Source organism: Rattus norvegicus, chromosome 2 (genome assembly GCF_021556685.1).
Source record: "Rattus norvegicus strain SHRSP/BbbUtx chromosome 2, alternate assembly SHRSP_T2T, whole genome shotgun sequence".
Taxonomy (NCBI): domain Eukaryota; kingdom Metazoa; phylum Chordata; class Mammalia; order Rodentia; family Muridae; genus Rattus; species Rattus norvegicus.
The window spans coordinates 45,518,456-45,532,086 of NC_141535.1; positions in this window are offsets into that span (position 1 = coordinate 45,518,456).

Genomic DNA, 13,631 nt, shown 5'->3' on the forward strand with positions numbered 1-13,631 from the left:
GCCAAATATGTTGCAAAAAGGGTAGCATAGAGCACTCTATTAGGTAATCTTCTTGTTGCTTTGTTAAAATTCCCAGACAAAAGGGACCTAAAGACAGGTTTCCTTTGACTTACAGTTCAAGGTCTCAGCCCATCACGGTCAGTTTGTCATGGCGTCAGGAGTGTGAAACCGCTGGTCATATTGTATCCAGTCAGGAAAGAGAATGCCAAAGACTGATGCTATCCTTTATCCCCATTATACAATACAGGTGTGGTGGTTTGAATATATCTCCATAGTCCCAGACCCTTGAATATTGGGTACCCAGTCCATGATCCTGTTTGAGGAGGCATAAGAGGTATGGCTTTACTGGCAGAAATGTGTCAGTGAGGGGTGATTTGGGGGGTTTTAAAGCTTCCTACCACCCCCCAGTTTGCTCTGGAGCCATTTGTGGTTTAAGATGTGAACTCAAAGATTTCCACTTTAGCTGCCATACCTGTCTGCTGCTACATTTCTCAACCATGGCGATGGACTCTTATATCTCTGGAATTGAAAGGCCACAAATGAATCCTTGTTTCTATAAGTTGACCCAGTCACGGTGTTTTATCACAGCATAGAAAAGTAATTAATACACCAAGATTTTCCCAGGCCTGGGGAATGCCACCCACTTTGAGAGAAAGTCTTCCAATAACATTTAATCTATCAGTATAACCCCTCACAGGCATGGCCAGAGGGGCCTTTCCTAGGCAATTCTAGTTTCTGTTGAACTGACAACCAGTATAAATCACAGCAAGCACTAAATGATTCTTGTCACTCTCTCTGTAGGTCCACAGATTGCTATGATGTCACATCTACTATAGTTCACAGAACAGAATAAAATGCAGTATTCATAGGGCAGAGAAGGACATGTTTCATTAAAGGAACGATAACAAGATCCTGTTAGGAAAGAAAACCTGTAAAATACCCAAGGGACAGTTTCCAAGTGGTGTATAATAAAGGGGTTAGTGTCCCCTTTTTTGGAGAGAGTGGTAGGAGCAGTAAGGGGTCAAGGAAAAAAGACAAAGTTTGTACTCTCTGGAGACTTGAGCTACACATCTGGGTCAAAGATTACCAGGAAGCACTGCTGAGGTATCCTTCCTGTCTCTAAAGAGAATAGCTTTAGTTGTATGATCACACTGCTCTCTTCCTGTCAAGATGGTCACTGCCTGATTTTGAGGACTCTCTTCTTCCAGGGGAATGCCTCTCCCTAGATAGTTGAATGTTGTTGGAAGAGAGCTTCTCATCTATTCAGTGTTAACTCAGAAGTGGGCAGAAAGTCCTAGTCATGGAAAGAATGTCTAACCGCTGGAAGAACGATGGATATTCCTCTGTTGAAACCTATATTTTGTTTCTCCTTCCAGTAGATACTCAGGATGACCCTATAAGGAAGTGTAAGGTGAATGTGGTTTTGACTACCATCATTTTGTCGCTGAGAGAGCTAAGGTCATGGAGAATTTAAGCATTATGAATAAGGTTGTAGAGCTGGCAAAGGTGGACCCAGGCTGACTGACTGCAGAGCCATTTCACCTTAACTGCTGTACCATACTGACAAGACCAGGTAGGGTGGAACATGGCAGCCACCACTGGGCTTGACATCACACATGACGAGGCTTGTGTCTTCAAACAGTCCCTGAGAGAAGTCCTTAGGGTGTCTTGAGACTGAATTATGAGAAAAGTTTGTTTTTAAGGCACTGGGTGACGATCCTTAGAGTAGGTGGAATTGGGACATTTATGTGGGTGGAGCATCCTTGGATGGAACTAGATCTGAGAGGAATGAGGAAAGGAAGGGCTTGGAGTTTGCCACACCTGACCCCTAGCAGGGAAAGAGAAGCAGTAGGATCGGCATGATTGTAGCAGAGCTAGTGAACATATAAGTACCTTAGCGGGAGAGAGATGCTCAGTCCAGGCACAGTGTGCCCCACTGAAGGTGTTACCCTCTGGACATCTAATCTGCAGAGACCTCAGGGCGAACTGAGAAAGGCAATGTGTTCCCCCTTTTCATCCGCACACACACTTCATCAGACCACTGCATCACAAGAGCTCAGGACTAACCAGAATCATCTTAGCTTCCTAAGGTCTGGCCTTCTTGTGTACAAGATGAAAAGCATGGTGTACATTGAGCAAGATGTCTGCGAAAATCTTTGGAAACTATCAAGAACTCCCTAGTCAATAAAAGATGTTAAAAAAAAAACCTGTTCCCCACTGTAGTTACTTCTATGGAAGATGTTTGCTGTGACGCTTACTCACATGGCAAAGTCTCTTCTGACTTCTCCTACCAAAGACCTTAACAGAAGAGTAAGAAAGAAAAAACCAAATGTGAGAAATGTCCTTACTTGGAGAAGAACGGGGTGGTTAGAAGTGGCAGATGTTGGCATCAAGCAAACCCTCCTCACTGGGTCTTGGCCTAAGATAGGCCCAGGAAAGAGCAGAAGGCTATTCTCAGAGGCATGTCTATTCCCTTACTACAGGAAGATAGAGGCATCTTTTAAAGGGCTCTGCCTCTGATCTTCAGATCACAGATATACTATTCTTTGCTTCATGTCAAGGCCTAAAAGAAGACTCCAAGAGTTTTCTTAAAATGTGTGGCACAGTGGGTTTTCCAGGAGCTAAGACCATCCTGGTTAGAACTAGTTCGTTCACCTTTATATGGGACCAACAATAGACTGGCTATGAATACCCAGCATCTAACACACAGACAACTAGAGGCAGCACCCGGAAGAGCCAAAGGAAGACAAAGCATCCCCAGTAGTTGTGACTCCCCAGGAAACCGTGAATGGGGACCATGTTTTATGTGGGTAAATTTAACCCCGTTTGGTGTGTCAAGCAAAGGCCTGCTACACATGAAAAATGGCTCACCAAGCAATATACACAAGCAATGTACAGTTACGTTAAATAAATGCATCCATTCCTCTTCCATCATGCTTTGTTATGGCTACATGGAGTTGTAAACTCTATGAACCCGACCATTTATAGGGGAAGAAAGTCAAGAGCGTATTACTTGGTGATGAGAGGTGGTGAGGACTGCTGATACAATTCTCTCTCTCCTCCCTCCTTCTTCCTTCCCTCCTCTCTTTTCCCCACCGTGTGTGTGTGTGTGTGTATGTGTGTGTGTGTGTGTGTGTGTGTGTGTGTGTGTACAAACTGACGTCTTTCCATGCCAGTCTTTGCTTTTTTTTTTTCATTTATGGATTTCCCTGTGTCAAATTTCAGTTAAAATGGCTTGTTGCTTTTTTGGGGCTCAGCATTCTCTCCTCATTATGTCAGTGGTGTGCCAAGCAGAGGCCTGCTACACATTTAACTAAATGTTCTTTAGTTAAAATGATTCGCGGGGCAGGAGAGATGGCTCAGGCATTGATAGCACTGGCTGCTCTTCCAGAGGATGGAGTTCAGTTCTCACCACCCATAAGGGACAGCTCATAAGCTTCTGTGACTCCAGCTCCTAGGGATTCAATGGCCCCTTCTGTCCCCCATGGATAACCCATAAATGTGACACACACACACACACACACACACACACACACACACACGGGGCTTTGGCACTGGGGGGGCTCTCCTATGCGGATCTCTTGCCCAGCTAGGTGCATGGGTTCAGGTGAGGGAGAGAGAACTCGGTCAGGGAGGGGGAACGGCTTTCGCTGCCTCCCACGGCCAGTCTTTCTCCTTTCTGCCGCTGCTGCTTCTGGGTGCTGGAGCTGGGCTGAGGCAACAGGAGCCTGAGTAGCTGGCGAAGGGTACAGGGGAGCTTCTGGCAGCGATTTTGGGTGAGCAGATCTCTTCCCCAAGTGGTGGTGTTGCAGCTCTTATGACAGAAGCTCTCAGGTGATGAAATAATTCCTGCTCACCTTTAATCCTGAACTTGACTCTTGAATACAGCTTTTTGGATGGGTCAGTGTCTGACAGCAGGTACTTCCTATTGCTTTGGCCTGAGAGCTTGGGAAGACCTCGTCTACATATTGGGGTGTGGTCCTATTTCTATGACTGATCTATCTTGAGCCTATGTAACCTGTGGTCATGTCCTCACCTGTGGAGGAGGGGCTTGGGGCATTGCTGTACATGACTGATCTGTCACAAACCTCTCTACAGGGGTCTGGAGTGGGGCTGCAGCTATGTGAGGCCTTGATTTGTGAGGCTGGAAATGCACCTGCTGTCCCTATTAGGGTTTCCGGGGATTTGACCTATCTCAACCAGGAGTCAGGGTACCTTTCACAGCCTGCTGCCAACACACACACACACACACACACACACACACACTCACTCACTCACACTAGTCAGTTAATTAATTTTAAATATAAATAGAATAGATAGATAAACATCGGTCTAAAGACACACTTTTGCATTCAATCAATCCATCTCAGGTACAAGTCAACACGACTCTGTGTTACTGCCTCCCACCCAACTTCCGAAGAATCTTGGTAACAACTGACAGCCTGTCTGGGTCTCTTTGCGGCAGGAATAACCCTTCACCATTAGGATCTGCGGTCTCTCGGCATGCTGTTTGTGTGGGTCAGTGAAGCTTCAGCCTCCATTGCTTTCCACCGCCTCAATGCTGGTTCTGCTGCCTCAATGCTGGGCATCCTACACATCCTACATGTGGGCATCTCACCGGCTTTCTGTCGATTCTTCCTCCCTTCTAGCAACTCGGTGTTTTCTTAGGAAAAAAAAATCTATTTCTAATCTTTTTTATATTCCCGCTACCCATGGAGTGCATTATGCTCCACACCAAAGACACCACAGAACATGTTCCCTCCTCTCCCATATCACAGAATAGGAGGGGGTATACATGAAACCAAAGGCCAAAAGGGTATAGTGTATTGACAATGCAGGGGTAGAGTTCTAATGGTGACTGGCAGGGAAGACATGGAGGTTCTGGTTACTTCAAAGACAATGGTGAAGCTTGACAGGCACTTTCAAAAGCTAAATAAAAACTAGCCAGAAAGGGGAGAGAAAGAAGAAAGGGGATTAGTACATGCAGAAGCCTGGAGGAACCAACCCGGCCTTTGTTTGAGAAGTCAGAGAAACTTTATGACTAAAAAAGAGAAATTTAAAATTTTTGTAATATATAATGTTGTCTATTACATCAAAATAATAAGCTAAATTAAATCTAAAAGTAAAATAAAATAATTAAGTTTTTTAAAAAAGAAATCAATTTTAAAAGAACAATACATTATCACTGGGCTGTTTATAGGACTTCCATGAGGTGAGCGGTGGAACTTCATTCTTCCCTATTCATGTCTCTTCAAGGTTTATTGACTGAGACAATGTTCTCTAGCTTGTGAAAGACAGGAGTGGGGCTGGGGATTTAGCTCAGCGGTAGAGCGCTTGCCTAGGAAGCGCAAGGCCCTGGGTTCGGTCCCCAGCTCCGGAAAAAAGAAAAAAAAAAAAGAAAGACAGGAGTAAGATAGATAGATAGATAGATAGATAGATAGATAGATAAAATGTCATATCTTTTCTCGTTGCAAAGAAAAGACAATCAAAACTGAAACCACACAGAAGTTCCCAATGGCAGCCTCTTCAGAAAGATCCTCCAAGATCCTCTTAGAGCTTCCTGGGAAGTGGGTTCTTCTCTGCACTCTCTGTGCTGAGGTCTGCTGAAGTCTCTATGCCAGCCGCCCACATCTGGAGAGAGCAATGCAATTATTGGCTTTTGACTCTTGCTGCTTCCTCCCCCTCCCCAGTTTCTGTTCAGCCAGGATTAAAGGGGCTACAGGAGCCGGGAGAAGTAAGAGACAGGAGCTCATCCTAGGGAGTCCAGGTAACACGGCACTGTTGACTTCATGGGGTGGTTAAAATGGAGCATCCTAGGACATCTTTGCACCTTGGGTAGAGAGTATTGGCAACATAGCCCCTTGGGATCCCTCCCTGTTTTAATTCAGACGGATGTTTCACCATTCTGACACTCATTTGCAATCTTTCCTGACCCCGCAAGGACTACAGCCTTCAGCTTTAGCTTCTTACTGGTAGAGTCCCTGCGTCCTACTGGCAACCATGTTGAATTGAAGGCCACACAGTACCCACTGGCTGGTCCATGGGGCACCCACACCAACCTCATTCTTTCTCTCTCGGTGAGCACAGCTCTGGCCTATGGCAGCTATCTCTGACTTGCCCTAGTATCTCTTTTAATTTCCCCTAGAATGAGCAACCAGCAGCTGCTTATACCCAGATACTACAAAGTTACTCTTCTCATTACTAAGACAAAATAGCTGGCAAAAACAACTTAGAGAAGGAAAGGTTTGCCTTGGCTCACAGTCGAAGGATGTACAGTCCATCAGAATTGAGGAGGCAATGGGGACAGGAATAGGAAATAGCTGCTCACAGACCACATTCAGGTGGGTTTACTTTCTCAGTTAAACCTTTCTGGAAACATCAGAGACAATGGTTCCATGGTGACACACCAATCAAGTTGATTGAAGATATCAACTCTCTGGAATATCATTTGAAAGTCAAATCATCTTTCCTCCAAAAGATCTGCTAAAATCACATCAATAATGCTTCAAGTATGACATTGTTTGGAAATGGAATCCTTGCAAATGCCACAGGTTAAGATGAAATCACACCAGACACAAGTGTAACTTGTGGTGGAGAAGGACAATGACTCTGAAACCACAGGGAAGGCCATGAGCTCACAAACAGAGGGAATGTTGGGAATTGTTAGCCATCACCAGAAGCCAGAGGAGTGGGGATGGGGTTTCTTCTTCAGGGCCCTTAGGGGGACACATTTGAGCTTCCAGAAGTATGATAGAACAGACGTGTGTAGTATAAATTGAGTGATTTATAGTACTTAATGTGACACACCTGGAAAACTAATAATACTTTCTCAGCCTTGAGGTGACAAAGTGTACAGATGTCCTCCTGGAGTTAGAGCCAAGTCCCAGCTCTCTCTAAGTTAACTACTTCCCCAAATCCCTTTACCTTTTAGTCTTATAAAATACTTTTGACCAAATCAAGGGGGACTAAGAATGAGAAGTATAATAAACTCCAGCAAATCTCAGGGCAGACTCTGAGACAAAAATTCAAGTGTAGGTATTTGGGTGATGGAGAAGACACCAGGAGGGAACCGGGAAATCAGACACAGGGGAAGGCAATCAAAAGGAGAATGTTATCAAGCCCTCTCCCACATGGGATGACTGCACTTGATCCCTCTGGAAAGTTCTGGGAAGCAATATAAAACATACACCATTCGTACCACTAGATGGTAAAGGAGCTGGGATATTTATACATGGAGCCCAGACAGTCACTAGTAGAGGACAGCTACCTGGGAACACAGGCCAAGAATCTACTAGTAAGTGTACAGCCAGATTCCCAGGGATGGAGAGGTAAATATCTGTTACAAGAATATATAGTTCTTTAGTAGAGAATATAGAGTGTGTGTGTGTGTGTGTGTGTATGTGTGTGTGTGTGCATGTGCGTGTGTGCGTGTGCGTGTGCTATAGTAGGATCAAGCCTAGGACCTTCACACATATAAACAAGTAGTCTACCACTGAACTAGCCAGCACTGGCTAAGTGGGGTTCAAAGTCTAACAACCATATCAACAACTCCAAGGATGTGGGCCACAGGAAATACTCACTCTTAGGTGACTAGAACAGAGCAGTCTAATGTACAGAAAGTGAAAGTTCTGCATACCCTGTATACCAGAATGTAAGTCCCTTTCAAAAACAAAGGTGACCATACAGTGGATAGGGAGTCACAACAAATCACCCACAAACTTCACAGCTTAACATTATAGAAACTGATTCTCTCCCAGCTTGGACATCCTAAGTTAAGGAGTAAAAGGCCACAGGGTGAAAACTATCCCCATCTCCTAAGCTTCTTGCTACCTAGATCTGCCCCCAACCCACACACATACTCTCCTCCTCTCCCTACTTCCTCAGGTGGCCTTCCCTTCTGAAAGTATGTAGTGAATTACCCCCACCTGTTTCCCATAAGGACGGTGTGATTACATTTAGAACCCAAGACAAGATCTGCCTTTCAAGACATTTAACTCAGATCATATAGTTTTGCCATACATTATAAAATCCACCAATGTCAAGGACTCTGGCATAGACATATCTTTGGAGCCACCATACTATGATGTTGACTAATCACTAACAGTCAAAATGCAACCAATGTAAGTGGTTCATCCACAAGGTAATTAATAGAGTATTATTAACCATGTAATAGGACATTATGTATGACTATGAAGCCAACTTTGTATTTGTATTTACAATATTTACAATAAAGAAAGTTATAGAATGGTATTTATGTTATAATACCACAGAGCTGAAAGTATAAAGACGTGACTTTGCCACAAATTGGTAAATATTGCTAGTGTGTGGAGAGAAGATCAAAAATGGTTTAATATATGCTTTCTTTTATAAAAGATATATTTAAAAAACAATTTCAATATGTAAGAAAGAAGTCACAAGGTCTACTTACATAGCTCTGAATATCTCAAACATGTGGTCCTACCACCTAAACTTCCAATACTATGACTATTCACGTGTACTACCTACCACATGGATAGTTTTAAGTCTGGGAGAAGTTTACTGAAGTGCTTGAAATTGTGTATAGCCTTTAAATATTTTCTATTGCTGATGGTTTAATACTAAACTAGTTGCTAGTTAGTGGTTACATTGACAGTAAAATGGGGGATAAATAAAACAGGCAAGAAATGGAGGAAAGGAGGAGGTGGGGGCTTGAGAGAGAGAGAGAGAGAGAGAGAGAGAGAGAGAGAGAGCGAGAAGGGGGAGGGTGAGTGTGTGAGAGAGAGAGAGAGAGAGAGAGAGAGAGAGGAGAGAGAGAGAGAGAGAGAGAGAGAGAGAGAGAGAGAGAGAGAGAGAGAGAGAGAGAGAGAGAGAGAGAGCTGGCCTAAAAAGGGAGGACATTAGGAGGAATAAGATGGACAGATCCTGGCCTTGCGTCAGTGTTGGGAGAGAAGCAGATCTAAAAAGACCGTGTAGAGTGTCACTGAGCTGCTGACACGGAGCACTGGTGGGCAGGGGTGAGGGAACATGGGCAGCCACTGACCTACACTTGGTTACTACAGATGCTTTTTCTAGAATTCTGCATAAGCAGAATTCAGCATCATTTTGAATGTTTCTCTCTCTCTCTCTCTCTCTCTCTCTCTCTCTCTCTCTCTCCACATAACCATTTTAATATTCCTCCCTGCTCTGCATATATCAGCAGTTCCGTCCCTTTCATATTTTATTCCCTAGGGTTGTGAGCTTCTGTGGCACAGCTGGATGACTCAGCTGGTCGAGACACATTCCTCACAAATCTGACCTGAGTTTGATCCTCCAAACCCACATAAAAGTGAAAAGAGGGAACTGGTGTTGCTACAAATGTTCTCTGATCTCCACAAGTGCACTGTGTCCTACACACCTGTACATACACACACACAGAGAGAGAGAGAGAGAGAGAGAGAGAGAGAGAGAGAGAGAGAGAGCAATAATAGAAATTTTTGAACAAGATGGTAACTTTTATTGACTGTCCATTACCCTGGAGTGTCCTTCCTGGTAAGCCTCTTCCTGGAATGTCACCACAAAATATTACTGCCTGCTGCCTTCCTGCCTCTGACCCTGAAGCTGTTTGCCTTTCCCAAATCCTCTTGTCTGGGCAGTTATAATGCTAGAGCATATCCTGGAGAGTTTCGTAGTGTTGCATTCACAAAGCATTAAGTAAACAGTACTCCTCAGGGTGGTTGGATGACACTGGCCTCAAGGCCACACCCCAGAGCCTCTGACTGCACTGCATTCCCTCTATGAGGTAGATGACCCGTCCCAGCAAGGCAAGACTAGTGAATGAACACTTCCTTGTCAGGCTTGGTGCTAGCCTCAAATTCATCTTTAGATTGCCCTGTGCACTTGACGGATAACATACCAATAGGTAGATAAAGAAGTAACCAGATAAATATTCACCACTTAAGATCTATATCACTAACATTTTGTGATATTTCAGGAATCAGATTTAACTGGTGTCCCCAAAAGTCTTCAGTGTTGCCTCAGGAAAAAAAATGGTTACTCTGACATACCAATATTTTAACACGTGGCTGGAGCCTGAACTCAGGAAATAGGCAGTCTGACAGTCATGAGCCTGAATTGCCGAGGGATGGGAGATTCCCACAAGTTGTTTTAAGCAGTTGCTTAGCAACTGGCTCCCCAAGATGCTTGAGCTTTGCAGAGTGACCTAGAGATGACGGGTGGCCTGTAGCGTTGACAGGCTGTAATAAGGTTTTTTTTTTTTTTTTTTTTTTTTTTAAGGGTATTTTAGCATTTAATTTTTAGACTTTCTGAAACACATCTCTGTATTACTTAAATCCTGTGAAGAGAAGAAAAACATGTTCGATACAAAAAGGAAAGAGGAGAAGGTGGGAGGAAGGGGGAGAGTAAAGGAGGAGTCCTAACTGGGGCGTATGATTCCGAAGAGCTGACCGCAGTTGGTTTCTTGACGTGAGCTTGGTGCTCACACGACGGGCTGGTTCTCTTCCGAGCTTTTACGGCAACTATTTGAAGCATCACGTATAAGCTCCCTCCTGTTACTAAAGAAGAGCCTATTGCTCGCTTAAGTTTGGTTATCAAATCGGAATTCACCCAGCAGAGTCTAGCTGCAGAGGCTGGACCTTCAACTACTCCATACCACCTCTTTTACCTAGCCTGGGCTCAGCTTCCTTTACCTAGCCTGGGCTCAGCTTCCTTTACCTAGCCTGGATCCACCTCCTTTACCTAGCCTGGATTCCACCTCCCTTACCTAACCTGGGCTCAGCTTCCTTTACCTAGCCTGGGCTCAGCTTCCTTTACCTAGCCTGGATCCACCTCCTTTACCTAGCCTGGATTCCACCTCCCTTACCTAACCTGGGCTCAGCTTCCTTTACCTAGCCTGGGCTCAACTTCCTTTACCTAGCCTGGATCCACCTCCTTTACCTAGCCTGGATTCCACCTCCCTTACCTAACCTGGGCTCAGCTTCCTTTACCTAGCTTGGGCTCAGCTTCCTTTACCTAGCCTGGATCCACCTCCTTTACCTAGCCTGGATTCCACCTCCCTTACCTAGCCTGGACTCTGATTGCGCAAAGGACACCAGAGACTCACAGGCCCCGGGCCTAGGTACTGAGATCGGGAAAGCCCCCGCACCAGCAGATCTGAGTTACTTATCCATCCTGTGGGAATGCAAAGGCCACAAAAGAGCCCTCCTCTGCTCAGGAACAAAAAGTCCCCAAGTTGGATGAATGGTCAAAACAGCAAGGAAGGAAACCGATCTCTGACAGAGCTGAGTCCTTGTCTCAACATCCTGATAGCTATGCTGGGCCCAGGACCGTGACTTTGTCAGAAGACCTCTCTAAACCTGTCTTTCCTAAAGAGGAGGGTAGACTGGGCAAACATCTCTTTCTTGACCACACATTGGAATCATTTGAGGAGCTTTAACGAAAAGTCAGTACCAAATATAACCTTACCCCGTTCCTGCTTAGGATCATGGAATGTAATGGAAGGCCGTGGAATATCATGGAAGGTCAGGACTTATTGTAGGAAATAACGCATCTTTTACCCTCTTGCACAGAGCTAACAATTCCGTGGGGCAGAGAAAAAAATACAGAGAAATTAATCAATACATATAAAGGAACTACACACCCATATACCACGGTTTCTATACATGTGGGCTCAAGAAACCATGGGCTAAAAATAGCCAGGGAGAAATTGAGGCCATATTGAACACCCACAAACATTCTTTCTTACCATCATTCTCTGAACAGTGTAAGACCCACTTACGTAGCATTTACACAGTATGGGTAGTATAAAAATACTATAAATGTAAATAAGAATCTAGAGATGATTATGTACAGAGGAAGATACGGTTGGCTATATACAAATTCTACACCACTTTAGGCACAGGTTTGAGAATCCAAGGATTTTTGTGTCCACCTGATACAACACCCGCTGATCCAGGGGATGGCTGTGTATGCAGCTTGAAGTAAGCAATACTGAGGGAAGAAAGAGCTGTGAAACAATGAGGGGGGCATGGCAGTCAGTTGTCACACATGTCCATTGCATTTGCTTGGATGAGAAATGTCTCCACAGGCTTGGGCTTTGACTACTTAATCCTCAGCTGGTTGCACTGTTGGGGGAGGTAGACCCTGACTGGAGTAAGTTTGCCACTGGGCACTGGCTGTGAGAGCTTAAGACCTCTCCTTACCGAGTTCAAGCTCTTTCTCTCTTCCTGCTTGCACTTCCGGGGGTGAGTTTTCCGTTTCCTGTTCCTTCAGCCATGCCTACTGCTCATTGTCATACTTCTGTTTCCCCAACATGGATTCTTATCCCTCTGGAACCAGATGCTGTAACAAACCCTCTCTTTTATCACAGCAACAAAAAAAGTAACCAATGTGTCCATATGCATATGTGTGCTACATACATATACAAATACATTTCATATATCATATACATCATATACACAGACATGTACATAACATAGGGAGGCTTATATAATATATATGCTTCTATATTAGAGAAATGACTTCTCTGAGGACCCCAGGCTGGAAAAGAAGGATGGGGATGAGACTGGGAAAACCCCAGAAGTGTTTCTGCCTTCGGGGAGGTTAGCAGGAACTGGAGCAAGTGACAGGTCAAGCTAATGAGTTTAGGTTTTATCTAAAGACAACAGTAGCCATTAAGGAGCTCATTCACCAGACTCAAAACATCCATAATTTATGTCTTAAAATTGGGGGTGGCAAACCATTGTGTTTTGTGGTTTGTGGGAGTGATTTGAACGGGGCATAGAAGGAAAGAGAACCATTACAAAGCTGTTATAAGGGCCTAAGGGAAGGTTCTCTTTCTCAATGGTGCAAAATACTTATCATCACAATTCTGCATGTCTGTGGGAGCTAAGCGGTGTGAGGAATGGGAGGAAGCCTGATGGAAGACAACTTCACTATTCAGTGAACATTGGGAGGTGGCTTTATGCAGAGGTTGGAGAAGTGGGTACCCTTTGCTTGAGTACATGTCTCTCTCTTCCCTGCGGCTGTGTTCTGCTCCCCACAAAAGCACTCTGACGCCTCCTTCTTAGTTCTAGTCTTTCTGCCACTGCACCCCCTCCAGGATGTCACTGTTTGTATCTCTGCTCCAAGGCTTGAGGTAGCACTCAACCTTGGGCTGCCCTTCCCCATCCTTGAAGGCTCCCACTGTGCATTGGGGCACGGTTGGAGAAGCACAGTAATTGTGCAGGAGTTGGCCAGGCATTGAATTTTTAGCTTTTTGTGCCCTGGTTAAGTGGCTGGTCCACTGGCCTCAGTCCATTTCCTAATGGATAGGGTCAACGTCACAAAGCCTCACTCTGACTGGCACTAATTGCCACCTTTGAGAGTCTTCATTACCCTAGGCACAGGACTGAAAGGGCAACAAGCAAACAACCTTCTGCTTGCACGCCTCAGGGGTGCTCCCCAGTTTCTGATCATGCCTGCCCAGGGGGCTTGTGGGAAACATTTGTCTTTCCGTTCCTAGACTAGATGTTTCTTAAAGAAGTCAGCCCTTGGAGCTCAGGACATGACTGAGGTCATGGTAGAGTTCAGTGTGGGTAACTTCTTTCCCGACCACATTTGCTCTCTGCACGCCGCACTTCACCATTGACATTGACAGACTCTGAAGAAGATAGCTC